Below are 26,538 nucleotides of genomic sequence, written 5' to 3'. Positions count from 1 at the left end.
TGCCCGTCTCCTGCTCTTTCCACCACTTGAAAATGAAATTAAAGGAGGGCAACCCCCGTCTGCCCCCGGATGCGCAGTGGACACCGGTCCACTTCGTCCCGGGCAGAGCCCCGCGAACTCCGCCCGCCCAGGCCGGACCGCCTCTCTCCGGCCGTCGCGAACACCCGGAGGAGTGGATTCGTGCCGCGCGAGAAGCCGGGCTGGCTAGGGCCGCGGACTGGGCATGCTCGGCATCCTGGGAGGCTGGCAGTGGCAAGTCGGAAGCATTCGCACCAGCGAGGCAGCAACCGGGGTAGCGGCGGCAGCGGCAGCAGCTAGGACAGGAGCGGGAAGCGCCGGCCGGGGAAGGCTATTCTTCCCTCGGGCTCGGCGAGCCGGCTGGAGGGCGCGATCCGGGTGCAGAACCCCAACGCTGCCCTGCCCCGGATTTCATTCCGCGACAGCGGGCTCGGCGAGCGGAATTCCGGCGGCGGCCGCGACACCGGTGCAAGTGAGTCGTGGGGCGGGGGGAGAGAGCCGGCCCCGCAGTCTCAGAGGCCGATGAGTCCTCGCGGGCCAGGCCTGACGCCAGTGGGCGGTGTGCGGGCAGCCCCGGGCGAGGGGGCGTGAGCTGAGCCGGTGCGTTGCCTCGCGCGTACCTGGCGGGCACTCCCTCCCGCGCCGCGGCTCCCAGAGGGTGGGCACGGGGGGCGATCCTGTGGTCGGAATCGCGGCTCGGAGGGGGCTGGTCGCCCGCGGGCTTCCTGGCCAAGTTGGAGTGGGGAGGCAGGCGGGGGCGGCAGTCGGCACCTCTTCAGAGGTGCTGCGTGCGGGCTGGAAGGCTGTCTGGGGTCGGATTGGGGCGAGCGTCCGGCTGACGGTGGAGGGGCCAGGGAACCGGGAGGTGGGTCGCCTACGGGCAGTTGTCCAGCGGGGGTTCGGAGACCAGCAATGGCCGACCCCAAATCACGGCCCCCGCCACCACGGCCCGAGCGGCGGCGTGTCGGTTGGTACGTTGGGACCAGACCGTAGCCGGTCAGGCGCCCAGGGCTGTCAGACGCCCCCGTCGCAGCCCCTTAATGTCCCCAGGCAACTTACCCAAGTGGGATCCCCTTCCCCGAGGAGCTAGCTCCCCCTCCCCAGGCTGCGTAACATCCCCCAAGCTCCAGGGCGGCCCTGAGACCCCACGGGGATACCCCCTCCGCGTAGGGGTGTTTAGGGGCGAGGCCTGGAGTGGCCATCGGCTCAGCCCCGAACCGGACAGCGTCTCCAGGACGCGGTTCTCCCTGTGAGGAGCCTCCACGATTCCGAGGCGCCCTGTCAAGGGCAGAGAAGCGACAGCAGCGGGTGGCTCTCCCACCATCTTAACCCAAACTTGGGCTCAGTGCTTCCTCTGGTGGGCCAGGTAGGGTGTTCTGGTCCAGTTAGCGGATTCAGCCTGGCCCGTTCTGGTTAATGTTTGTTTCCCTCGGGGAATCGAGAGTAAAAATCGAGCTGAGGATTGCCATGGCTGGAAGGAGGAAGAGAATCCCGGCAGGTGTTTCTTAGATGTTTCTTTTTACCTTCAGACCGTACAGACTTCAGCTGTATACGCTTATGAAACCAAGAGCGAGGGCTGCTTTCGGAAAGGCAAGTTGTGTTATGGGGCCTGACTTATTTTAGCTACCTTGACATTTACCTACGTGGATCTTTAAAGCTGTTTGTTTAAAGCCAAATAAAAACAGGTTATTTTGCTTTCGGATTAGGTGGTGAATGTTTCTAGTTGGCTGCCTGGATGTGAAAGTGGCGAATGCCTGTCATGGTGTGCTGTGAACTCCCCACGCTCCCCACTGGTGGTTGAATGTTCTGGGGGACTGAGTGGGCAAAAAAGAGGGGAGTGGGATCGGTGACGTAGGAGCGCTTTGGGAGTTGCCTAGGGCTGCCCAGACTGAAGGGGTAGGCGGTTGTTTTGGCCTGTGCGGAAAAGGAGAGGGCTGGGCGCTTTCATTGGTCCGAGTGTAAGATGTCCAAAGGAGAAGCCGCGCGGGGGATGGGTGCCTGTCTGGTCAGTGCTCCAGGGGAAGCCCAGGGATGTTTGGTGATTCAGCAGGTGGCAGCCTTCCAGCTCTGAAGCCATGCCTTGGAGCTGCAAGCCAGCAGCTGCTGCCTGTGCCTGCTGTTGGAGGCGCCAGCTTTGGGGGAGCCTCTAGGAGCTGCCTTCTGCCTATAGCAGCACGCTTTTCCTTATCTTGCTTCCTGTTAAGGTCTCTGAGGCCGTGGTTCTATAAGTTTCTTCACTATTTCTCTTAAACTGTGTAGAGTGTTTCTGGGTTTCTCCAGCCCTGTGACCTGCTGCGTAGCAGGAGGTGGCAGCTGCCACCATGCACAATTTAAGAGGTTAGTTATTCTGCAGAAAGTGATTGTAAAACTGTCCTATAGGGTTTCCAAGACTGTAATCTTTACGGAAGGAGAATACCACATCTTTTTCCTGTGAGTGGCTAGTGGGTTCAAACCACCAACCTTTTGGTTGGCAGCCGAGCGCTTAACCACTATGCCACCAGGGCTCCTGTTAGAGGGGCATAGTAAATAAAAGTGTGTTATTCATCTGAGGATCCCTAGCATCTTGCACAGTGCCTGACTTGTAGTTATTAGTTGCCATCTCGTACATACTCAATAAATGCCTATTCATCTGAATCTAAATAATTTTTGATAACAGAAAAGCTTATTAGTGTTCCTCGTGTACCTCATCTATTTCTTAAGTCTGGAAATGGGGTTCTCCCCTCAACATTCCTAGAATAAAGTATATACAGCAATGCCAAGCCGTTTTGACACTTAAGGAAATTTGTACGGTCATAATTTTGTGTTGACTATAGACATTCAATTTTAGTTTGAAACCTCAACTAAACTTTTTAAACTTTTTTTTTTTGTTAAGTCCCTAAATTTTCAATTGTGGCTGATCCTGTACTTCAGCTTACTTCAGACCTATGTGTCCTTTGTTAACAACTCTCAGGAAAATCTAAAGGACTCCTGCATTAGGCCATCCCATTTTTTTTTTTAAAGTAAAAAGTGCTCTTGCTGTACATCAAATATGATGTAATTTATAAAATTTCATTCCACATGAAGCATTTCAGGAAAACTCTCTGTAGAATTCCTAACCCTTTACCATCCAGTAAAAGGTACTACCATAGAAAAGACAAAACAGTGTCTCGGGAATAAAAATTCTGGATTGTTTACACAGGGGGATAAGTGTCCCAGTCGTTTTTGGGGGGGGGGGGTGCGCAAGTGTGTGGCCAGCCCATTTATCTACACTACCCCTTTACTCTTGTGCTCCCTCCTCCAGTTTAGCTGTTTCTTCTTCCTGTAAAGCCAGAGTTTTTTGGCATGGCCTTGCTTATTTAAAGCTGCTGCCAGCAGCATCTGTTGGAGTTTCTCACAAATTCAGTCAGTGGTGATTTTTATTTTTTGATGCTCCCATACTTTCCCGCTATTTCATATGGCAAACTCTTCAGTGGCTCTTAGAAAAAACTGTGGCCACTCTGGCCTGGTGGTGGGATGACTGATTACAGAATGCTCTTTTCTTTGCCAGTTTTGGATGGTAGCTATAGCCACAGAAAGCTCTTCTACAAGAACTTTTATGGCATGCCTGGTTTTTAAGGATTTTGGCTTTTCTGTTAAAGCCTCTTGGCTAGGAACATAAATTGTCATTTATCAACTCCTCCCACGTTCCAGAGGAGCCCCCCAGTGGTGCAAATGGTTAAGCGCGTGGCTGCTAACCGAAAGGTTGGAGGTTCGAATCCACCCAGCAGCTCTGCAGGAGAAAGACCAAGAAAATCCTATGAAGCAGTTCTGCTCTGTCACATGGGGTTGCTGTGAGTCGAAATCGACTCTACAGCATCTAACAACGACTGCACTCCAAGCGCTTCAGCTGTAAAGTTTGTCAGTTTTATAAGCCATCCAGACACAAGAGGACTGCATTTTGGATCAGCACGTTTGGGAGGCAGCATTGGATGTGGAGGCGGAAAGAGTGAAGAATGGGAAGAAGGAGGGCGGTGGTTCCCCAGGAAGGTGGCTTGGTTTTGTAACTGTGAGTTCTGGTTTCAGTAAAACCAAACTGAATGGCTGATTAAGTGTGGCCTAGCCTTCCCTGGAGTGCTCTGCTCCCCTCCAGAGTTCTCTTTACCTCCACAAATAAACACGCCACACACACATTCGGACAAAGACAAATGCAGAGAAGAGACACAGGGGAAGACGCACATGCGCATGCACCCCCACCCACACCCACCCCTTTTGCCAAAAGTCAGGCACCTGCGCTACTCTTTAAATACTGATATGCCAAGGAGGGGAAATCCAGGGCTCAGTAGCAGGTTAGATCCTGGTAGCCTGAATCACCTAAAGTTTGTACTTAAGAAAGTTCTCCTTCGCTTTTAGTGGCAAACTGATCTGCCCGGGTAACGACACAAGGCACTGGGACTTTACCGAAGCCGCCATTATATGTAAATGTAGGTGAGTGGGAATTTAAAGATAACTTTGAGAGCTGAGTTAATCACTTTCCTCAGTTCTTGGCATATAATCCTCTCTGCAAAGCTCCTTGTTTTCTTTTTCCTCCTTCATTCTCACTCCCATTCTCTTCTGTCAGAGGAGGCTCCTCTCACATGTTGGATGTGTGTTCTTGGGTATATATGTCTCCTTGTTAAAGAGGCTGGGTTATTTGTGTTTTTAATTTACGTAAGTGGTATTGTACTGTAGACTTCATTCTATTTCTTGTTCTTCAACATTAAAACTTTTCATTATGGAAAATTTCAAACCTGTGTAAAAATCCAAAGAAATTTCATTGTGTATTTCCTTTGTGAGATCTGCGCTAGGATAGGTATATCTGGTGCATTGCTTCTGACTGCTGCTTTTGTATGGTCTGGTATACGTCTACTAGTTTTACTTATCTGTTTTCTTAGTGATGGGCACTTAGCTCACCTGCACTCCTGCTACCACAAGCAAAGATGTGATGAACATCCTGTACCCACTCTCTTAAAGATGTGTGTGAGAATATCTCTAAGGTATTGGTTCTCTAAGTGTGGTCCACACTTAGCAGCATCAGCATCATGTGGGAACTTGTTAGAGATGCAGACTTGTGAGCCCCAGCCTAGACCTCCTGAACCAGAAACCATGAGGGCCGAACCCATCAGTCTATGTTTTCACAAGCCCCTTTGGAGATTCTGATGCTTGGGAAAGTTTGAGGACTACTGCTCTAAGCATACATGCCCAGCAGTGGGTGGGCTGGGTCATAGGGTACAGGCACACCTGTTTTCACTAAATATTGCCAAATTACTCTCCTGAGTTGCTGAACCAGTTTGCTTCCTCACATGAGTGCATGAGAGTTCCTGATTCCCCGCATCCTCACCAATGTTTGGTATTAACAACCTTTCTAATTTTTACCAATACCTGCTAGCTGTAAAGTGGTGTCTGATTGTTCTAATGTGAATTTATGTGATTTCTTAGTGAATTTCAGCACCTTTTAATGTATTGGTAAGGTCCCCTGGTGGTAAGTAGCTAAAGTGATCAGCTGCTAACTGAAAGGTTGGCGAGCTGAAACCACCTGCGGCTCTGTGGGAGAAAGATGTGGCAGTCTGCTTCCATGGAGATTTACAGCCTTGGAAACCCTATGGGGTCACTATGAGTCAGAATCGACTTGATGGCAGTGGGTTTGGTTTTTGTTTGGGTTTTTAATGTATTTGTTAGGTTTTGCAATTTCTTTAACTAGCTTTAGTCTGCTTTTCTGATGGCTAATTTGCAGTTTCTCGCATGTTCTAGATATTAATCTCATTCTGCCATCTGTGTATTTACTTTGTCATTGCTGACTGTCATCAATGAGAAATGTTTAGTTTTGATATAGATGAAATCCATCAAATTTTGTCTTATGTTGCACTTTAGGACCTTTGATAAGATGTTATTCCTTACTTCAAGATTACAAAGATATTCTGTATTCTATCAGTTTTCTAGTTTTACTTTTGACATTTAGGTCTTTAATCTATTTGAGGTTCATCTTTACACATGGCATAGGGAAGGAATCCAACTTTATTTTTTCCTTACCATTTTGTGGGCCAGTTTCCGTCTAATCATCTGTTAAACAGTGTATTGTTTCCCTAATATTTTTTTGTGGAGCAACCTTTATCATACGTCAGGTTCCCACATATATACATGAGTTTATTTTTTCAACTTTATTATGAACTATAATTTACATAGAGTAAACTACACTCATTTAAACTGTCCAATTTGATGAGTTTTGACAAGTGTATGTAACTGTGAAACCACCACCACAGTCAAGATACATAGCATTTCCATTATCCCAAAGTTCCCTTGGACCTCTTAACAATCCCTTCCTTCCTTTGTTCCCAGACCCAGGCAACCACTAATCTGTTTTCAGTTACTATAGATTAGTTTTGCATTTTCTAGAATTTTATAGAAATAGAACCATACAGTATGGTATTCCTTCGTGTCTGGTTCCTTTCACACAACATACTGATTTTGAGATTCTTCAGGGTGCCTGTTTTTGAGTTCTCTATTCCCTTCCAGTCTATCTGTTTATATGACAGATTATTATTATGGTTTTGCAGTATGTCTTTTGTGGCAGAGTGAGCCTCTCCTTTGCTCTTTTTTCTCAAAATTGCACTTGGTTATTTGTGGACCTTTGTTCTTTCATATATATTTTGGAGTGCTTCTCAAGTTCTCAATGAATTCTTAGAAATGTGATTGGCATTGCATTGAATGCATAGTTTAATATGGGGAAAATTGATACCTTTTCTGTCTTAATACTATAATTCTATTCACGAACATGGTTATCATCTATCTTTTTAAAATGACTTTTTAATAGAGTTTAAAACTTCTCTGTCACGACAACATTTTTTTCAAAGGTAATGTGCTGCTTTGTGGAGAATTTGAGTGCGGGCACCTTAAAGGTGGGCAGAGTAGGGGCTTTTTGGGAAGATCTAGTTTAAATCTCTGTTCTCCACTCAGCAGGCTTGAGTGACAGTGGGCAAGTTGCTCACTCCTCAGAGCCCCAGATTCCTCCTTCCTCAAACAGGGATAACACCTCCCTCCCCTGCAAGGTTGTGCAGGGGTTTAGATGAGGTAATGTGGGAAAGGCATGGAGTACAGATCTGGAAACAGAGTTGCCTCTCACTGAATGTTAGTATAATACCTCCCCTGATGCTGGCTTTAAATAGAATAAACTTACTTTTATTCTGCTTTTCTTAAGGCTGGATAACGAAGTGTCAGAAAAGGGAAGTGGTGAATAAGCCAACCAGTTAACCACGTAACAGTCTCCAAGTCCATATAAGCAAGCCCATGCTTCTGCCTAGCTTTGCGGGGGCTTCACAGAAAGTATGGATGTTTTCAAATGATTTTACAGTGGAGTGGGAGAAGAAAAGACTAATATACAAGAAACAATTAGAGAACTCTATGTGACAGATGGTATATAATTAGAGGTTAAGTAGTGCGGTGCCAGGGGAATTAAGAGAAAAGAGAAATCCTGTTCTGTGAAAGAGTTTTGACTTGACTTAGGGAGAATTAGATTAGTGAGAGAGAAGAGGTCCGACAAACCAAGTATAATTAACGTTTCTGTCGGGGTGGCCTTGAGGGCCCAATATTGAACCCCATGACAATGGATATTGTGCCTATAATTAAGTATTTTAAATCAGAGCTTTGTTTGGGATTGGTGATAACTAGTAACTAGTAGGTAACTAGTAGCTGTCTGTTTGATAGTTCAGTTAAGAATTCTGACTTGAGCCAGAATGCCTGGGTTCAGATCTTGGCCTCGCCACTTGGGAGCTGTGGGACCTTAGGCAGGTTATAGAAACCCTCTGTGCCTTCCCCATTTCCCCAGCCTTGGTGGCGTGTGTAATAACAGCAGCAACTTCACAGGGTTGTTGGGAGGTCTATATAAGTTAGTATTTGTAACACACTTAGTGCCTGGCACATGGTAAGCAAAATATAAATGCTAGCTGCTGTTATTGCTACTTTTGTTAATATTTGTTGTGCTTGAGGTGTGTGAGGCTTTATGCTGTAGAATCGGACAGCTTTTGTGCAGAAAGACCTGGACGGAGGTAGAAGGACCTGGTCAGAGGTACAGTCCTGTAAAGTGGGCTTTCTGGACCAAAGAAGTTTGTGCACATTGCTAGGTTTGCTGGGTGGGCGGTAGGAGCTCAGACTGTAGACTGATTAAGTGCCTGAAAGACACTGATTAAGTGCCTGAAAGACTGCCAGGTGCAGTCTCCCCGGATGGCCTGCCTGGTGGGAAGTAGAGTGGATAGAATAAGTCAGGTGGTCGGCGTGCAGGAAGCAAGTTTTGTTTTGCTATATTCCTAGTTCTAGTTTTGGACAGAGATGTAGTAATCATGGGGATTCATGTTTGTTGAGGGCTTACCGCAAGCCACTGCTCTAAACCCTTGACCCTCATGACACTTCTATGAAACATATTCAGAGACAGGAGAGTGGGACACAAATAATTTCCCCAAGAAAGTAGAAGAAGGAATGCCTTGAAAGAGGTTAGTGTTTGGGGCCTCCACCAGTTGGAAAAATAACAAGAGTAGGTGCTGTTGTTGGTGGCGAGCCATCACAATTACGTAAAGAGTTGTGAAACACAGGTTAGCCCAGCTGGGCATTCCCATGACCTTGGAAGTTTATCGGCCTAAGCCAGTGGTTCTCCAGTTTCAGCGTGTATCAAAGTTACCTGGAAGGCTTGTTAAACCTCTCAGTGCTGGGCCCCACCTCCACCAGAGTTTCTGAGGCAGCAACCATTTGCTTGCCTAACATGTTCTCAGATGACATTGAGGCTGCTGGTCTGGGGACCGCTCTTTGAGAGCCACTGCCACAGGCAGTACCCCTGTCCACAAGGAATCAGCTGCTCCTGGTTGTAGTTAACAATAAGCCGGGATTGATTTCAGATTTAGAAATTTTAAGTACTTTCTACTTCATGAAATAAAAACTGACTCACATGGTCTGTTTATGTAGGACAGCAAAAGGATATCTGAGTCGGCGCAGAGGAGAAATTTGCTTTTTCTGCTGCTCAGTGTTTCTGACATGGCTCAGGATATATAACCTAGGGTGGAGAGAAAACGTGGAAACGCATGTTAACTTCATTGGAAGCATGAAGTGTCATCTGATGCCTCTCTTCTTAGGAAGGTAGCCTGATTTTTTTAAATTTCATTTTCCGTCTTCTCTACAACCTGCCATAAACTAGGAAAAAAAAGAAAAAGGCTTTATGCCACCATTTATTCCCATGGGAGAATTTAGGCACAGAGAAATTGAAAGTATATTAAGATACATAACTTGACAGTGGGAAGGTGGAAGATACTTATTTGACTGGGTTAGTTGTAGTAGAAAACTGTGTTTGTAGGAAGCCACCAAATTAAAAAAAAAAAAAAATGCTGTGTGCCTATCTCCTTCATCTGTTGTGAGGTATAATAGCTACCTTGTGTAAACAGTTTAGTACAGCCACTATGGGAAGCGCTCAAGAATTGTAAGCTGTTATCATTACAGCAAAGATTTGTTGTTTTGCAATTCAGACGGCATCTTTTCCATCTGAAAATGTTACACACAAAATTGGAGAATGAGGAATTTTTACAATTGCAAGATTTTGTAGGAGCTTGGGAGTTGGAACTAACTCAGATCTTACCGCTGAAAGCATGAGTTAAAGGAGAGCGACAGAAGTGAGTTGTTTGGGAGGAAAGATTGGTCTAGATCTTTCCCTGGGCCAGTTGTCAAGGCTTTCCTGTGGTCTAGATCTTTCCCCGGGCTCATTGTCAGGGCACTTCTGTGACCCCGTAGGCCTGGAGAGGCTTGCTTGCTTGGTAAAGGTATGTGATGGAGCAGAGAGGATGGGGGTTGCCAAGGAAAGATGGGGGAGGCTGGAGTGGCCTGTTCATGTGTGCGAGACGCTTTCAAGTCTTGTCCTTATAATTCATAGCTTACAGTGGTAGTAAACACATATTGAAGGTCAGCTGCGGCCTAGAACCCTTAGTAAGCCCAGAGATCGTGAGATGGCGCCTGGAGGGTTCGTGGGAGACAGACATGTCCACAGATAAATGTTAACATCGAGTAGTGAGTGCCGTAGTGCAGCTGCACACCAAGCCTGAGAATGTGTAGAAGAAGGTCACTGATACCACAGGATAGTGGTATTTTGGGATCTTTGCTTTTGGTTTTAAAATAACATGAGGTTTACTTTTTCAGTGAGGTAACTCTGACAAGCATTAAGTGGTCAGCAAAGGGGAAGTTGGAAACTGGGACTGCATTTCAAAACTACTTAGGAACCCTTACGGGAGCACTTGATGGTTTACTTTCTTTGTCTTTTAAAATTGTGGCTACATTTTAGCTGCTGCTTAGAAATGTGGAACCTGGAGAAGATTAATGACTTTCTCTCTTTAAGGTAGATCAGCTTTTTAAAGAAACTCTTTATTGAAAAACAGGGTTTCAGCTTATTTCCCCCGAATTTTTGGCCAAGTGCTAAATTCCACTTTTATTTTTGTTCTCGGTGTACATTTTTTAATTTTCTCTGCCTTTCCCTTCCTCCCTCCTTCCTTTCTTCTTCCTTCCTTCCTTCATGCCCTTACAAATAATTTGCAAGCCCAGGCATATCTGCCAGTGGTGTGACCTTGAGAAACTTGGGCCCTCTGCTTCCTTATCTGTAAAGGAGAGTTTGGATTAGTTGACCCCTGGTCATCTAGTTCCTGAATTCCATGAGTCCTGTGATTAGAGGACACCTGAAATGAGTGGCTCATGAGCTCCCCATTATCAATCTTTTATTATCCTGCTAATAAAAAAAGAGTCTTATTTCACTGGTTTTCTCCGACCTGGTTAGTTGTTGGTCCAGATCACTTTATAGAAGCAGCAGAAAGTGGTTGATTCTCCAGCTGTTTGTATTTTTCAGGTTATGACTGATACCTCTCCTGACAAATTTTTCCATTCAAGTGCAAAATGTGTGATGTTTGTTTAGTCTTTTTGAAAGTTTTCACGCTGATATATTCTGTGAATTCATGAAGGATGGGCTGTTATAACTAATCTAATATTGGGAAGGGAGGTGTTTTGCTGGCAGCTTGTCCCCCTAATGCCTTAGCAAACCCAGGCCAATGGTTTGGACTGATGTCTGAAAACAAGGTGTGGGTGAGGTGGGTGTGCAGAGGTACACAAGGCCAAACAAGAAAAGGAGTTGATTACTCCTAAGGAGAACTAGTCAGGGAGAGGGGAGTGTGTGGGGTCGGCAGGGGAAGTGGCTGGGTTGCAGGTGCACCAGTGGGTCGATGAGGACAGGAGAGCTGATATCTGGCATGCTGGTCCTGCCACAGGACCAAAATGGAAGTTGTAAAAGGAACACCCTGTATGGGAGAATCTGGGCCTGTGAGCCTGAACTAGGCTTTCCTGGTCACCTGAGATGGAGCGAGGGCAGGTGGGGACAGGCATGACTGGCTGCCCAGGCACACCTGTGAGGTTGTAATGAACTCCTTGAGCCATTTTTGTGTGAATGGGAGAAAAAAAGGATCCTTCTGGATAACAGGAACTAGGAAAGACCAGGACCCAGGGCCCTGATTTTGAAAGCTAGTTGGGGAGTGGTAGAAACAGCAATATACTCGATTTAAACTTACTTGTGGCACTGGTTTTTTCTTGTGTGAAATGGTAATAATAATCACTACATCACAGTGTTGTTGTACGAAAACCCTTGGTATATGCCTTCCGTAATGCGGGGCAGCATTCTGCAGTTGTTGTGGAGGTGGCCTTGGAAAGTGGCATGGAGTGTGACCCAGGGATTTCTGCCTCTCAGAAGGAGGGAGTGCAGGTTCCCTTTCCTCTCATGGGGAGGCATGCTGACTAAATGGACTACGAGTCAGTCTTGGAGCTCTTGCACAGGGACTGTCCCTCCTTCCCTAGCTTCCTGGCCATGTGTTAAGATTTTTCACCATGTGGACTTTGTCATCCTTTCCCTGATGTTTCTACCTGATCTTATCTGAGAGCCTGCCCCATTACTCCTTCTGGCTGTTATTTTATGTCCTCATTTTGAAGTCTCAAGTCTACAGAATGTTCCATGTGTGTCACTGCTTTCCATGGAAGTCTTCGTGGACGGCCTCAGTCTCAAACCTAAACATTCAGTTCATCTGCAGCTGTGACCCTGGACAAAGCTAAGGATATAGGTGTGAACAAAGTGGAGTCTCAGCTGCAAGGAGTTTTCTTGTAATGGGGCAGACAAACAACAATTAAGTAAACAAATTTGTAGCATGTCCGGTGGTCTGGAGGCAAAGCCTCACCTGGGCCTTGTAACGGCTCTGTCGCCCATGCACAAGGTCGGTAACTTGACATTTTCTTTACTGACTCTGTCTGTGTAGTGACACCTGAGGTACTCTGAAAGGCCTACAGAATTACCAGCAGTTGTGCTGGGCAGTGTTCCAGGTTTCCATCGGGCCCTGAACATGGCTGGCTTCTCTCATCCCTTTGATTTTAGAAGCAGACACGGGATGGTGAGATGACTGAGGAATTTCTCAAGCCTCCTTTTGGCCATTTGTTTGAACGCTCTCTCACTGGCCTAGAGGTTCTCACTGGGGTCCATGGATGGCGTCGTGAAGCCACTGAAATAAAATTTATCATTTTGGGCATGTACTCAAGTGTACTTTTCTGGGTAGAACGTCCATAGCTTTCATGAAATTCACCAGGAATGTCTCTGAAACGTCCATTTTAATGAAAGCAGAAAAAGGTTACAGTTGTGCTAGTGAGAGTTTCTCTTCATTGACCTCTTTCTTTTTTTAGAGGGGCTAATAATAAAAAATGCGTCTGTGGTGGTGCAAATGGTTAAGCACTTGACACTGCTAGCTGAAAGGTTGGCCGTGTGAATGCACCCAGAGGTGCCTCAGAAGACAGGCCAGATCACTCCTGAAAATCCTATGGAGCAGTTTTACTCCGCACTCATGAGGTCACCGTGTGTTTAAATAGACTCGACAACAACTACCAACAACTCCAACAATAATGAGAAGTAACTGCCCAAAAGGGAGGAGGCAGGCACACACCAAGAGACTCATTGCATTTACTTAGGTCTTGAGATTTCTGTGTCTTAGTTATTCCTCTGAGAAAATAAGAGCAGCAAAATGATGTAGCTGGTGTCATTGGAAGATGAGCTAACTGAGGGGGAGGGAAGGTGGGAAGGAAGTGTGCTGCAACAATGTGGTTTTCTCCTCTACTGCGCAAGAAGAGAAGGTTGAGCCCTGAGGGGACAAGCAAGAGACTACTTGGAGCAGATGCTCCTTCTCAGATTTCTGCATTTGATGGACACTGAAAATAGGTCTGGAGAGGACAGTTTAGGACTGGCTGTTGCTGTCAAAGGCACCTGTTTAAGGAAATTCCTCTGTTTGAGAAGTTTACGGTATTGTAAAGTTATCTCTGTTAATAAGAAGTACGTTAATAATAGGAAAACAATTTACCCAACTAGTAAATTTCATAACAATTGCCCTTTAAGATCATGCTGTGAAGGGTAGCTTTTGAGAGTGATGGCATAAATACTTACATACTCTTGATCCAGCAATTCTACTTTTAGGAATTCATTTTAAGGAATAATCAGGATTGTTATTCTGCTCAGAGCTGTTTATCACAGTGAAAAATTGGAATCACCTAACTATCCAATAATAGGGGATTTGTTATATGTATCCACGTAATGAAGTACTAGACAACCCTTAAAAATAACATCTAGAATAATCAATCATATAGGAAGTTGTTCTAAAAACATTGTTCTGTGCAAAAAGGTATGTACCGCTTTTGTAAAAAAAAAAAAAAAACTATTCATCAGATTCTGGTTGACGCCAAACGTGAGCCAGGCACCCTGCTGGGCGGTAAGGAGACAGTGATGAACTAGACAGATACAGTTCCTGCCCTCCACAGGCTTCTAGTCTACTAGGGAAATAGTCAATCCATACTGACTTTGCCATAAAAAGGTTTTATAAATACTCATACAAGGACTATAAAAGAATGACTCCTTAACAGAGACTTTAAGACAGTCTGATATAACCTGTGAAGTCCTATCAGATGTGCCTCTGTCTACCTGTTATTGGCTACATCTCTGACCTGAAATCCCTGATTTTCTAGAAAACTTGAAGTAATTAAGGTGTCATAATGATTAATGCCCCGGCATCAAACTATCTTCATTGCAGTCTCTTTCTCCCCTAGCCCAGTGCAAGGCTCTGTGGGTGGTAAGGATACGGAAGTGGTGGCATGGTAGTTTTAGGCCTAAGGGATATTTCCCACCCTGCTTTCTGGTTTTTGTTCTCTATGCTTTAATTGTCACAAGCCTCATCACTAGCCCCCCATCCCCCCGGAACCATGCTTTGTCTGTTCACTGTCCCTTCTCTTGGGTCTCGTGTTGTTCTGAGCCTTGTGCCCCTGCTTGTGGCGTTTGTAGCCATGTGGAGTTGTGCTTTATTCTTAGAAATCATCTGGTTTAAATCCTTTGTAGGAGCCTGGTGAAGCCTGGATTGGAATCTAGGTCTCTTGACTTTCAAGTGGACATCTTTTCCACTAAGCAACAGCCGTGGCCCCTCCTACCCACTGTAGGGATGGCCCTTCTGAGCAGATTTGCGTTAAAAATTAGTGTGCATTTCAAATTGGTGACCCCAGAAAGCTGTAGTAAAAGTTAATTCGTTCCTTCATAGGCAAAAGGGCAGCAGATTTCTTGAGGAAAAGAAATTAACCACTGTCCTTGGTAGTGTGGCCACCTGTCGCAATATGGAGATAAAGTAGAATTGGTGTTGGCGGTGTTTGGCAAGGATGTGAACAGTGCTGTGTTCTTAGCCAAAACATAGTGCATTTCCACTGTGTGCCAGACGTTGTGTTAGGCTCTCAGGGTCCCAGAGGACAGCAAGGCGGAGCTCTGTTCTCAAGAGCTCACACTCTAGAGAGGGCAGCTGACTGATGGGCCCATTGGCAGTGCAGTGTGATTAAATGCCGTCTGTGTGTGCAGGAAGGCATTCACAGAGGAGGGCAGGTTTGAGCTAGACTCGTTGATGAGGGGTAGGATTGCGGTCTGTCCTACAACTCCTGGGGGCACCACGGACACTGGAGTCTGTGAATGGCACCCTCTGGAGTTTACAGGACTGTGCTGACTGTTCAAGGCCGCTCTGCATTTGCTTTTTAACCTAAGATTAGGTTTTCCTTTTAGGACAGCTTTTCTTTTTCTTCCTTCTCCTCCTCTCCCCTTCCTGCCTTTCCTTCTTCCCCCTGCTGCTCCTCTTTTTCCTCTTCCATTTAGAAAATACATAAGCAAAGAGAATAGCATTCATAATCACATAGGTAACCACTGTTACCATTTTGGTGTACTGTGTATTTCTCCAGTGTTTTCTTCTGTATAGATTTTGACTAAGTGCTGAAAGATAGACTGTTAAGGAATATTATTGCCAAAGCCAAGTATCACCATCCTAGAATGGACTTCTGAATGCAAGTATAAATCTGAAATTCTATAAAAATTACTATAGTTTTATTATTAAAATTTTAATACAGTTTGGCATTGTGGTAGAGGAACTTAATCTCAGCAAAGATGAACATTTATGAACAATATATGAACATATATGAACAGTACTGAACATCTGTGATATTGTGTCAGTGTTGACTGTTAGCTGAGATAGAAGAGGGAGGAATAAGGCTTTTTGTTGTTGTGGTTTCGGTAGTTTGCCTTCATCTTATTAAACTTTTGTCAAATAACTGACTTTCGTTGGTGATGATGGTAATACTGTTTCATTGAACTCATCCCTCACCTCAGCTTTGTTTGTGCACTGCTTGAATGTGATTATATTTGGATAATCTCAAAAGCAGAAGTAAGATTTTTCCCCTTACACTAATTTTTCTGTGATATTTTTGCATGTGCTTGCTGCTTCACACAACCAGTTGAGAGAAAAATGCATCCTTAAGCTGGACTCTAGAAGTGTGGCAGTGGAACGGTGTAATTGGCTTTCAAGATAATGAAGTGGTTTTCAGTATCTCCATCTGCATCTCAGCTTTCACTGCCTGCAAGCCAATTTCAGCATCTTCTCTCGAGAAGAATGACAGAAGAATCTTTACAGAAGTAATATGTGAGAAATGTTTGCTCTCTCAAGGTACCTCAGTTTCCAACAACTGAACCACCTTCTCAGCAGGCAACCATGGGTTGTTAGTAGCATGCTCTTTGATATTGTTAGTAGCAGGTAATGTTGATAGTGTTATACGCCAAGTACAATCTTAGAGCTTTCTTTTATTCAGGCAGCCTTTTAAAATATATAATAACCAGCCCTTGCATCCTCTTTGACGTCTTGTATAAGTACATGACAAAATCCCTCAGATGTTACACAGTTTGCCTTTGGCTGAAGAAGATTTTTATTTTAGGATACATCTGGAATGCTTACCAACATTTAAAAATAAATCTTTGGATATTAACAGTAAATATTTGAATGACGTGCCTTATTTGTGTCGCTGATGTCATGCTGATGTGGTGGTAACCTACATAATGATGCAGTCACTGATCATACACCAGTTCAAGGATGTCAGAAACAACATTTGAAGAAAGCATTTGGCCTTCCAGATTGAAACTGAAGATCAGGTTGTGGCTGAGAATGGATGAAGACAGCTGCAGTGGGTCTTTAAATATATGTTGTTAGGTGCTGTTGAGTACAATCATAGACCCAGTGTACAGCAGAATGAAACACTGCCGGGGCCCGTGCCATCCTCATAGTCGTTGGTGTGCTTGAGCCTATTGTTGCAGCCACTGTGTCAGTCCATAGGGTCTTCCTCTCTTTTGCTGACCTTTTACTTTACCAAGCATGATGTCCTTCTCCAGGGACTGGTCTCTCCTGATAACATGTCCAAAGTATGTTATGACAAAGTCTCGCCAGCCTCACCTCTCAGGAGCATTCTGGCTATACTTCTTCCAAGACAGATTTGTTCGTTCTTCTGGTATATTCCAGTATCCTTAAAGTCCATGGTATATTCAGTATTCTTCACCAGCACCATAACTCAAAGGTATCAATTCTTCTTTGGTCTTCCTTATTCATTGTCCAGCTTTCTCATGCACATGAGGCAATTGATAATACCATGGCTTGGGTCAGGTGCACCCTAGTCCTCAAGGTGACGTCTTTGCTTTCTATCAGTTTAAAGAGATCTTTGCAGCAAATTTGCCTTATGCAATACGTTGTTTGATTTCTTGACTGCTGCTTCCATGGGTGTTGATTGTGGGTCCAAGTAAAATGAAATCCTTGACAACTTCAATATTTTCTCCATTTATTATGATGTTGCTTATTGATTCAGTTGTGAGGATTTTTGTTTTTATATTGAGGCATAGTCCGTACTGAAGGCTGTAGTCTTTGATCTTCATTAGTAAGTGCTTCAAGTCCTCTTTGCTTTAAGCAAGCAAGATTGTGTCATCTGCATATTGCAGGTTGTTGATGAATTGTCCTCCAATCCTGATGCCCAGTTCTTTTTTATATAGTCTGGCTTTTAAGATTATTTGCTTAGTGTACAGATTGTGTAATTATGGTAAATATATGTAGAAATATATATTTATTTGTATAGATTTACAATCTAATATTTCTAAGATGTGATTGAGAATATTCCAAATATGTGGTTTGCTTTTAAAAAACATCTTTTAATAGGCTTTTTGTTTGTTTTTAATAAGGAAAAGTATGTGCCTTCTTATGATTAGTTTTACTAGAGGGTGCCTTGTCCAAGTTTGGTCAACACCCAAACACTTTCAGCTGTGTTGAGGTGAAGGCACCAGTATTTGCCTGAGGTCAAGAGAGTGGTTTCACAATTCTTCAGAGCAGTCTCACCAGCGGACTTGGCAGCTACCTTGAGCAAGGCCTGTCAGGGTTCTTGGAAAACAGCCCGATGTGTTCATATCTTTTGCTCTGATAGCTCTTGCCTGTCAGTACCTCAAGAGGGAAAATCTGGCAATAGTGTTTGGTTCCTCTACTCAGTCTTAGCTGGTAAGATTCTCGTAAGGACTCTTGCTGGATATGCAGATAGGATTTAAGTGATTTGCTCGTCTGGAAGCCTGTCTCACTGTTTAGGTACAACAGTCTGTTTGGGAGGGGCAGCTGCTGTTCTGGGCTGCAAGCTATGTGTACACAGTCACACCTTGATTTTAACTTGTATTTTTTCCCAAATTTGTGTGGAGTAAAGGAGGCCTGATGGAGCATAGAGAGCAACAAAATTTCCCCTCACTCTGTCTGGAGGTCCACTGGCTTTGTGGTGCCTGCTTATCCTGCAGCAACACTTTTATGGGAACTTTCGTGTGGAGATTAAGGAAATTGAGGCTAGCTTCCTGTTTTGTGGTAACGGAAGTGAAATGTTTTATACTCTTATAAGCTGGATAAAAATTAAATACAATAAACTGTAGTTTAGACAGTAGCAGTCAAATCTGTTCGTTTATGCTGCCCACATTTTCTAAAGGCACATGACGTATCTGGTGGAGGGGCTTTTCTGTGAGTTTACTGATGGCATCAGGGATTGTATTTTTATATTTAAAGTCAACTTTCTTGCTGTATGATTTTTCTTTTTGTTTGATAATTTTTTTGAGTCTGTCTTGGTCTTTTTTTCCACATTGGGCAGATCTGCTGCAAAAGACCTCTTTAACTATTAAAAAGCAAAGATGTCACTTTGAGGACTAAGGTGCACCTGACCCAAGGCGTGGTATTTTCAGTTGCCTCATATGCATGCAAAAGCTGGACGATGAATAAGGAAGACCAAAGAAGAATTGATGCCTTTGAATTATGATGTTGGTGAAGAATATTGAATATACCATGGATGGCCAGAAGAACGAACAAATCTGTCTTGAAAGAAGTACAGCCAGAATGCTCCTTAGAAGTGAGGATGGCGAGACTTCGTCAAAGTACTTTGGACATGTTATCAGGAGGGACCAGTCCCTGGAGAAGGACATCATGCTTGGTAAAGGGTTGGCAAAAGAGAGGAAGACCCTCAAAAAGATGGATTGACACAGTGGCTGCAACAATAGGCTCAATCATAGCAACAATTGTGAGGATGGCGCGAGACTCTGCAATGTTCTGTTGTATGTAGGGTTGCTATGAGTTGGAACCAGCTTGACGGCACCCTACAACAACAATAAGAACTTGGTCTTTTTGCTGATGGGTGTGTGTGCTAATGCCTGGAACTAAAGGATCTCTCTTCCTTTTCTATGAGTGGATTTTAAAAAGTCCTTGCTTATAAAAAAGTCCTTGATTTAAGTGGGTGACCTCTGGAACAAAATAACATACATGTTTAATACTCAACCTTATAATTTATACATTTAGTGACTTTTGGCAATCAGTCAAATATTCTGCTTCAAAGAATAGTTGTAATACCGTCTGAATACATTTTTTGGTTCAACTTGAAAGTTGTAACCAGAGAAATGCATCTCTGGGAAAGAAGATAATTATGGTCTTTTTGGCAAATGGTTGCCATGTGACAGTTGAAGTATGCTTTACATTATGCATTTGGTGGCTAACTAAAAGTGTGATTTCTGAGCTGTAGAATCTGCTGTATTGGGGGACTCTGATAAGTCATAATTGTGGTTCTGCTGGGGCCCTGGTAGGGTGGTGGTGAGAACATGGCCAGAGATGCAGGGTCCTGCCTTTGTGCTTTCTGACGTACTGATACCAAGTTTCTTTACTGGTGCTGGATGTGTTAGGACTATAACAGCGTAGGAGAAACAGGCCCCACTCTCGAGGTTACGATCAAAAGAGGAATACTAGCTAACATTTTGAGAGTATTTGTACTCAAGTGTCTATACCTATCATCCTGTCCCATTTAACTGGAATCCTCCCTGACCACTGCACTTCAAGCGCTATTTTGACATTAATACTTAATGTTTCTTGACTCTTGTGGACTACCTTCTTTCATTTCATTCCCCCTTTTGGGTCTTTGAGGCTCTTTACACTTCTGGTTCCCTTATCTTCTTAGCAGTTCCTTCATAGACCCCTCCCCTGGCACCTCTGCCTGATTTGTGCATCTGAATGTTCCTTGGGGTTCAGCTCTTAACACTTCTGTTCAGCAGCCTGGTATGTGCAGGCTCGCACAGGGGGACCTGTCTCCTTTCTTTAAGGTGATTGTGGTAGTGGTGGGGGTGGTCCAGCTGATAGAGGGCTCTGATTATTTGCTTTTGACCCCAAAAGCTCCTTCTTGTCTGGGAGGTATGGTCAGAGGGGCTTAAGCCCTAACACTCAGATGTGTGGGAGGAAGAGGTAGAGGCAGTACAGAGCCTTTTTTTTTTTTTTTTTTTTTTTTTACACTGTGGCCTTTGTTTTAGGGATAAACTTTAGGGGCCAGAGAAGTTGATGTGTAGGTTAAATCTCACCTTTCCCGTTTTTTCATCTGTATTTTATTTCCAGAATATTTATTGAGGTTCCTACTAGAATAAATGAGGGCCTGTACTTCACATTTTATGCTATTCCTAATTTTGAAAATTTAGCAAATAATAAATCTCAACCTATTCCTGTAAGGTCTAGTTTGTTGGACCCCTCTGTCTACATGTAGAAGACAAGTTTGATATACCCTTCACAGTAAGAGTTATTTAAAGATAAATAGTATGAGAGATTGACTTAAAGAATTAATTTTTTTTTGTCTCACAGGTTTGTTGTTGATTGCAACTTTAAAGTCCTTTTCAAATGTTATGGCTGTCCAGTTGAAAACAATTATGCAGATGTTCTTTCATGACTACAGAGGATTGTACAGTTTATTTTTCTTCCCGCCTCAATTTTCTTTATTACCTTGAGTTAACATTTGGAGGTACTGTTTCTGATACTATATATTTTAAGACTGATTTCTTGGATGGTTTTTTATTTACTGACCTGCCTGATAGAGATTTCTTTCTTTATGAGATTCATGCATTTGTAGAGCCCAGAAGTTATGACAGTTGAGAGAGGGAATATCAGATATTGGGAGGCAAACAAAACTAAGGCTTTTGAATCTAGACGGAGCTGGGTTTGAATGCCAGCTTTGCCAGATGGCAGCAATGGGACAGGTGGGTTGTTGGGCAGATTACTTAAGTTGTTTGAATCTTAATTTCCTCATCTGTAAAATGAGGATAATGCTCATTTTCAGGTTTGTTGTGGGATCATGTCTGTAAATCCCCAGCACACTGTGAGTATAGAGTAAATGGTAGTGGTTATTACTGGGGCTTCTTCTCCTGAGGCAAACATGTATTAGAAAGTGGTTATGTTTTTCTGTTATTTTCTTTTGCCATTTACCATTCCAGAGGATATGAAGGCAGAAATGAGGAAAGACTAGGCTGACTGAGAACCTCATTTTGTTGTTCAGTTGAATTCATATTACCTAAACTTGCTGATTTCCATCTTTTTTGCCTGATCACTTTTTCAGCTGTGGTGTGCAACGTTAAAAACAGAAGAGATACAATAAAACTTCCTCTTCCCAGAGCCCTTTGGAAGTAAGTTGCGCTGACCACCCGGTTCTTCCCCTGGAGAATAGAGGCATTACATATATTTTTCTCTCTCTATTTTGTATTTTATTATGAAAATATTTTATATGCTCAGAAAAATATAGAGAATAATATAATGAATGCATATGTACTGAGCACCCAGTTTTATAAAATATTAACATTTTGATGTGTGTGTTTCAGATTAAAAAAAATAAACACAACATCTTCACTGGACTGTAAGTTCAGGGTGTTTGCTGTGGGTTTACTGGTCTGTCATGCCTAGAACAGTGCCTGGCAAGTGGCAGGCTCCAAATGAACACTATATCCTTCCCTAGCAGACTCCCAGCCTCCTTCCCATCACAAACAGAAAGCTGGTGAGCTGGAAGAGGTATCATATTACTTTCAGCCAGTGATAAAAATGTGAGTTTGTACAAGTACTGCCCTCAGGGTACTTGTAGTGTCGTGATATAAAGTAGGGCAAATGAGTTTAGAGTCATCTTCTGTAGAACCCGGAACATTCTCCCCACATCTGTAGGGCTACAGAGTGACTGGTTGGAAGTAGCCATTGCAGTGAACTTTGAGAAGCAGAGATACGGCAGGGCTTTCCAGCCTGAGAGGTCAGTTTAGCCAGAGCGCAGCAGTGGGATCAGCATTTTTAGGGATTGAAAGTTGGTAGTTGAGGGTTGTCAGGATTCTGTTATTGGAGGTAGTAACAAGAGAAGAATAAAGTAGCAAGACTTTGAATGCCAGCCTGTTTAATTTATTGAGCCTCTACTACATATAATGAATAGTACTAGGCCCTTAATGGAACTAGATGAATACTAGATGGCATACTAGATGAAAAGCTGACATGACGTTCTGGAAGCAGAACATCCTGGATTGAAGTTCAGTTCCCTTGCTTCCTGGCTGTGTGACCTGGGGTAAGCCATTTAACCTCCCTGATCTTCAGTTCTGATGTTAGGTACATTCTCACTTTGGCTACTAAGAGGTTAAGAGCATGGAATTGAGTTCTTGCCTAGGCGGTTCACTGTGTTTTAGGAGGTCCTCTTGCCTGTTGAAATAGGCAGCTAAGTGAACAAGAAACCAAAGACTTTTTGGTCACAAATGCTCTGCTTGTACAAAGTGAAGTCATCTTGCCTGCCAAATCGGCTCTTCTTCCAGTATCTTGTGAGATAGACCATCATCCTGTCAGTCATCACGACAGAACTAGGGAGTCATCCACAGTTCTTCTCCTCTACTCTGTGTGCATCCAGTCACCAAAGCAAGTTTACTTTCCTTCTTCATTGTCTCTTGGAGGAGACCTGGTGGCACAGTGGTTAAAGTGATCGGCCGCTTACCAAAACGTTGGCACTTCGAACTCATCAGCCATTCTGCTGGAGGAAGATGTGGTAGTCTGCTTCTGTAAAGATTTACAGCCTTGTAAACCCTATGGGGCAGTTCTACTCTGTCCTGTAGGGTTGCTGTGAGTCAGAATCATCTCATTGGCAGTGGGTTTGGTTTCATTGAGTTTATTATCTCTTGTACTCATCAACTTCTGTCCATGTTCTGAAGCCCTCATTGCTTCCTGCCTTGATTTATCTACTTGCTGTCCTTTCTTCATTCCATTCTCTCAACTGCTGGTCACAGTCTTCTTTCTAAACTGCAAGAGTGATCGTGTTAGGCCCTGTTCAAAATGTGTCCAGAGTTCCCATTGCCCATAGGAGAAAGCCTGAGCTTCTTGGTTTAACACGCGCGTCTCTAGCGTTTGTCCCTTGTCATGCCCTCTCATCTACCCTACCCTTCAGCTCCTTGGAACCCCTTGCCTTATGGTTCCTTACTTCCATGATTTGTGTCCATTTAGAATGCCTTCCTCCTGCTTCACTCATCTTTCTAGACTTGGCTCATCCTCCTCTCTGAGGATATCCACAATCTACTCACCATCAGGGTTAGATGTTTTCCCAGTGCCTGGCTCAGTCATTCCACCCATCACTGGATTACCATTGGTTACTTAGCTGTTCCCAGAGTGAAAGTGCTTGGGAGCATGGCCTGGTTTATTTTAAAAATCTCATTTTTCTTAGTGCCTAGCATGGTGTCCGACACATAGGAAGCTTTCAAAAACGATAAAGTAATTTTTTATCCATTTATATTCTGCTTATCTTCATGTAGCCACAAGAACTGGAGCTGGGCAGCAGAAGCATTCTCTCTCACCACCTTTCTGCTTCCATCAATTCTGGCATCTGCTCAGCAGGCCAGCTGTGAAGGAAGAGAAGCATATGGCTGACTTGAAAGCAGCTGTCGGGATGTGATTGCATGGGTTTGAAGTATATACGCTTTTTCCCCTATACAGGATAACACCTTGCATTTGTCCTTTTATTTGTATTCTCCTTAAGTGCTTTTCACTGACATGATCTCATCTGGCGAGTGTCACAAGTAGCCTGCTTGCCAGATAGGAAGCACATGATTATCCCCATTTTACAGATGCAGAAAGGAAGATAAGCAGCAGTAAAGAAATTTGCCCTAAGTTACTGAGTTGTCAGTGGTAGAAAAGACAAGATCAGACTCTTATAAAGTTGAAGTCTCCTGCTGTTCCTCCTCCACCGATCTCTTTCATAATCCATCAAACCAGGTATTATCAAATTGACGTCTTCATATTTAATCATCCAAAAGGAAAATGGGTAAAAGTAATTGTATTGAAAAAGTTTTTCATGTGCTAACTTTGCTTTCGGGTGTGCTTTTTAATTGTTAATTTCCCTAATCCTCCTTCAGTTCTGGTTAAGGGCTTAGGGTGGTATGTCTCACTGGATTCATGTGGCTGGAATAACTGACGCCCATTAAGTGGTGTTCTGAGGCCCATCCTGGACAGGGATGAAGGATTTGTCACGTTTCAGTTGGTCAGTGTGGGAGTATTATTGACTTCATGCTGTTTCTTGCTTCAAAAGCTAATAAGATGACAGTAAAATCTTAGTCCTTCTTAAATTGTATTTTTTCCGTTCTGTGATCCTTTAAAAATGAAGTGGTTTCTTCCTTTCTAGAATTCTGGAGACTTTGCATAAGCTTATATAGGTCAAGAAAATGGCTCCCCAGCACTCAACTATCATAATCTTAATTTCCAGGAATTTCTAAATTCTGAAAATCGCAGCCTCTGAAGTGAGGTGTTGCAGGAATACTGCGCCTACATGTTTTATTAAATTCTGTGACCCTAACAGCAAAAATGAAGGCACAGTGAGACAGCAGATGCAAGGGCAAAGACAATTAGGACACATCCAAGATATTCAGACAGCATACAAATTTTGGATGGCAGCTTTTTTGTTACTTTTTTTTATTTTGGCGATCGCTTTCTCTGTTGGTCTTGGAAATCTGTATAGTTTTTGTTGTTTTATCAGTCCTCATTCTTCTTGACTGTTTCAGCATTTGATTCTTGAATTACACTCACCCTTTCTACCCCCATGAAACCCCTCTTCTCTTGGCGTCCATTACATGATGTGGTGTTGTAGGTCTCCTCCTATCTTTTCTTTGCTGTTGGCTACTTCCATCACTATTACTCTACCACCCACACACGTAAATTGTTTTTACTTTATTTTGTTCCTTGATGGCATTTGTGTGGATGTATAGTATTTTTCCACATGGACCTTTTTACTTACTTGTCCTGCTATCCTCCCAGACTCAATAGTTAAAAAACAAATCGACCTTAGAATGTTTTAGCGGGAAAAGGTCTTCAAGATCATTTACTTCTTTGCTCTCATTTTAGTGTTAGGTAAATGACGGTTCATGGAGACCATGTGGCTTGCATAATTTCACACAGTCACTACTTGGTGAAATCAAGCTAGAAGCCAAGGTTCTTGACCCCAGTCCCACCTCTCAGTGTCTCTTTGTTGACTTTTCCTCACGTACCTACTCCTGATGGTCTCCTGTACCATTATCGTTCCCTTGGCAAGGAACTTGAGGTGTTTGACCTTCACCTGTCATCCCCTTCCCCACCAACCAAATGTCAAATATTCAGTCATTCACCAAGACCTACCAGTTCTTCTATGATTTTTAAATTTTATATTTTAATAATATTTTCAATTTAGATGAGTAAAATTCACTTTTTTTGGGTATATAGTTCTGTGACTGTTAACACATGTATTGATTCATGTAATGACCACTACAAACACGATACCAAACAATTCTATCTCCCTTTAAAATTTCCTGGTGCTTCCTCTTTATAGTCAAACCCTCCCCCTGCCCCTAACTCCTGGCAACACTGATCTGTTTTCTGTTTTTATAGTTTTTGCCTTTTCCAGAATGTCATATAAATGGAATTATACAGATTGTTACCTTTTGACACTAGCTGCTTTAACTCAGGGCATCTAAGATTCTTCTATGTTCTTGCATGTATCAATAATTTATTCCTTTTAATACTAAATCATTCCACTGTACAGATGTACCGCAGTTTGTTTACCCATCTACCCATTGAATTCTCACCAGCAAAGCATGAGAGTACTCTAGTTGCTCCAAATCCTTGTCAGCATTTGGTGTTGTCAATTTTTTAAATTTAGCCATTCTAGTAGGTATACGGTAGTATCTCATTGTGGTTTTATTTTGCATTTCCCTGATGACTTTTTTATGCGCTTATTTGCCATTCATATATTGTCTGTCCACTATGATATTTTTATATGTATTTCTTATATCATAACCCTATTCCAGGTGGTTATCATGCCTAGCTTTTTATATTAACATTGTTGGCTATCTACTATAACATATTTGCATATTCCAAAGGTCAGGACACTGAGCTAGGCAGCTTATATATAATCTGGTTTTATGCTTACAAAATCCTTGTGAGATAAGTAGTGTTTTACATTTTTATGGTGGATAAACAAAGTCCTCATATTCAAAAATATGTATTGAGTACCTAGCATATGCTATGAGCCAGTTATAATACCCATTTACTAGTTCTCTGACTTCGAGCAAGTAATTTAGCCTCTTATGAGTTAATTTCTGTATTTGTTAACTGGGGATCTGTATTACAATATTTCTTACCTTGTAGAGACCCCTTGTTGTTGAGTGGGGGTTTTTTTTTTTTTTTCTGTATCAAGGAGTGATTTTTTTTTTATTATTGTACTTTAGATGAAGGTTTACAGAACAAACTAGCTTCTCATTGAACAGTTAGTACACATATTGTTTTATGACATTGGTTAACAACCCCA

General features: G+C 43.3%; 1 protein-coding gene across 16 annotated transcripts in view; it reads left to right on the top strand.

Moving 5' to 3' along the window:
* The first annotated feature begins 213 nt into the window (after positions 1-213).
* SGMS1 (sphingomyelin synthase 1) overlaps positions 214-26,538 on the top strand; it is a 323,258-nt gene continuing 296,933 nt past the window's right edge. For 2 of the 16 annotated variants that reach the window (XM_023739577.1, XM_023739573.1), the window contains exons 1-3: positions 4,515-13,351; positions 20,568-20,724; positions 21,316-21,382. The gene's annotated coding sequence lies outside the window, so the exon portion shown is untranslated. Of the gene's footprint in view, positions 491-4,386; positions 4,462-4,514; positions 13,352-15,858; positions 16,068-20,567; positions 20,725-21,315; positions 21,383-26,538 lie in introns of those variants that run through there. The other 14 variants (XM_023739639.1, XM_023739629.1, XM_023739618.1 and 11 more) reach the window with 12 other exon arrangements.

This window comes from Trichechus manatus, unplaced genomic scaffold (assembly GCF_000243295.1).
Source record: "Trichechus manatus latirostris isolate Lorelei unplaced genomic scaffold, TriManLat1.0 scaffold00007, whole genome shotgun sequence".
Classification (NCBI taxonomy): Eukaryota; Metazoa; Chordata; class Mammalia; order Sirenia; family Trichechidae; genus Trichechus; species Trichechus manatus.
This window is presented reverse-complemented; position numbering and strand designations above follow the sequence as displayed.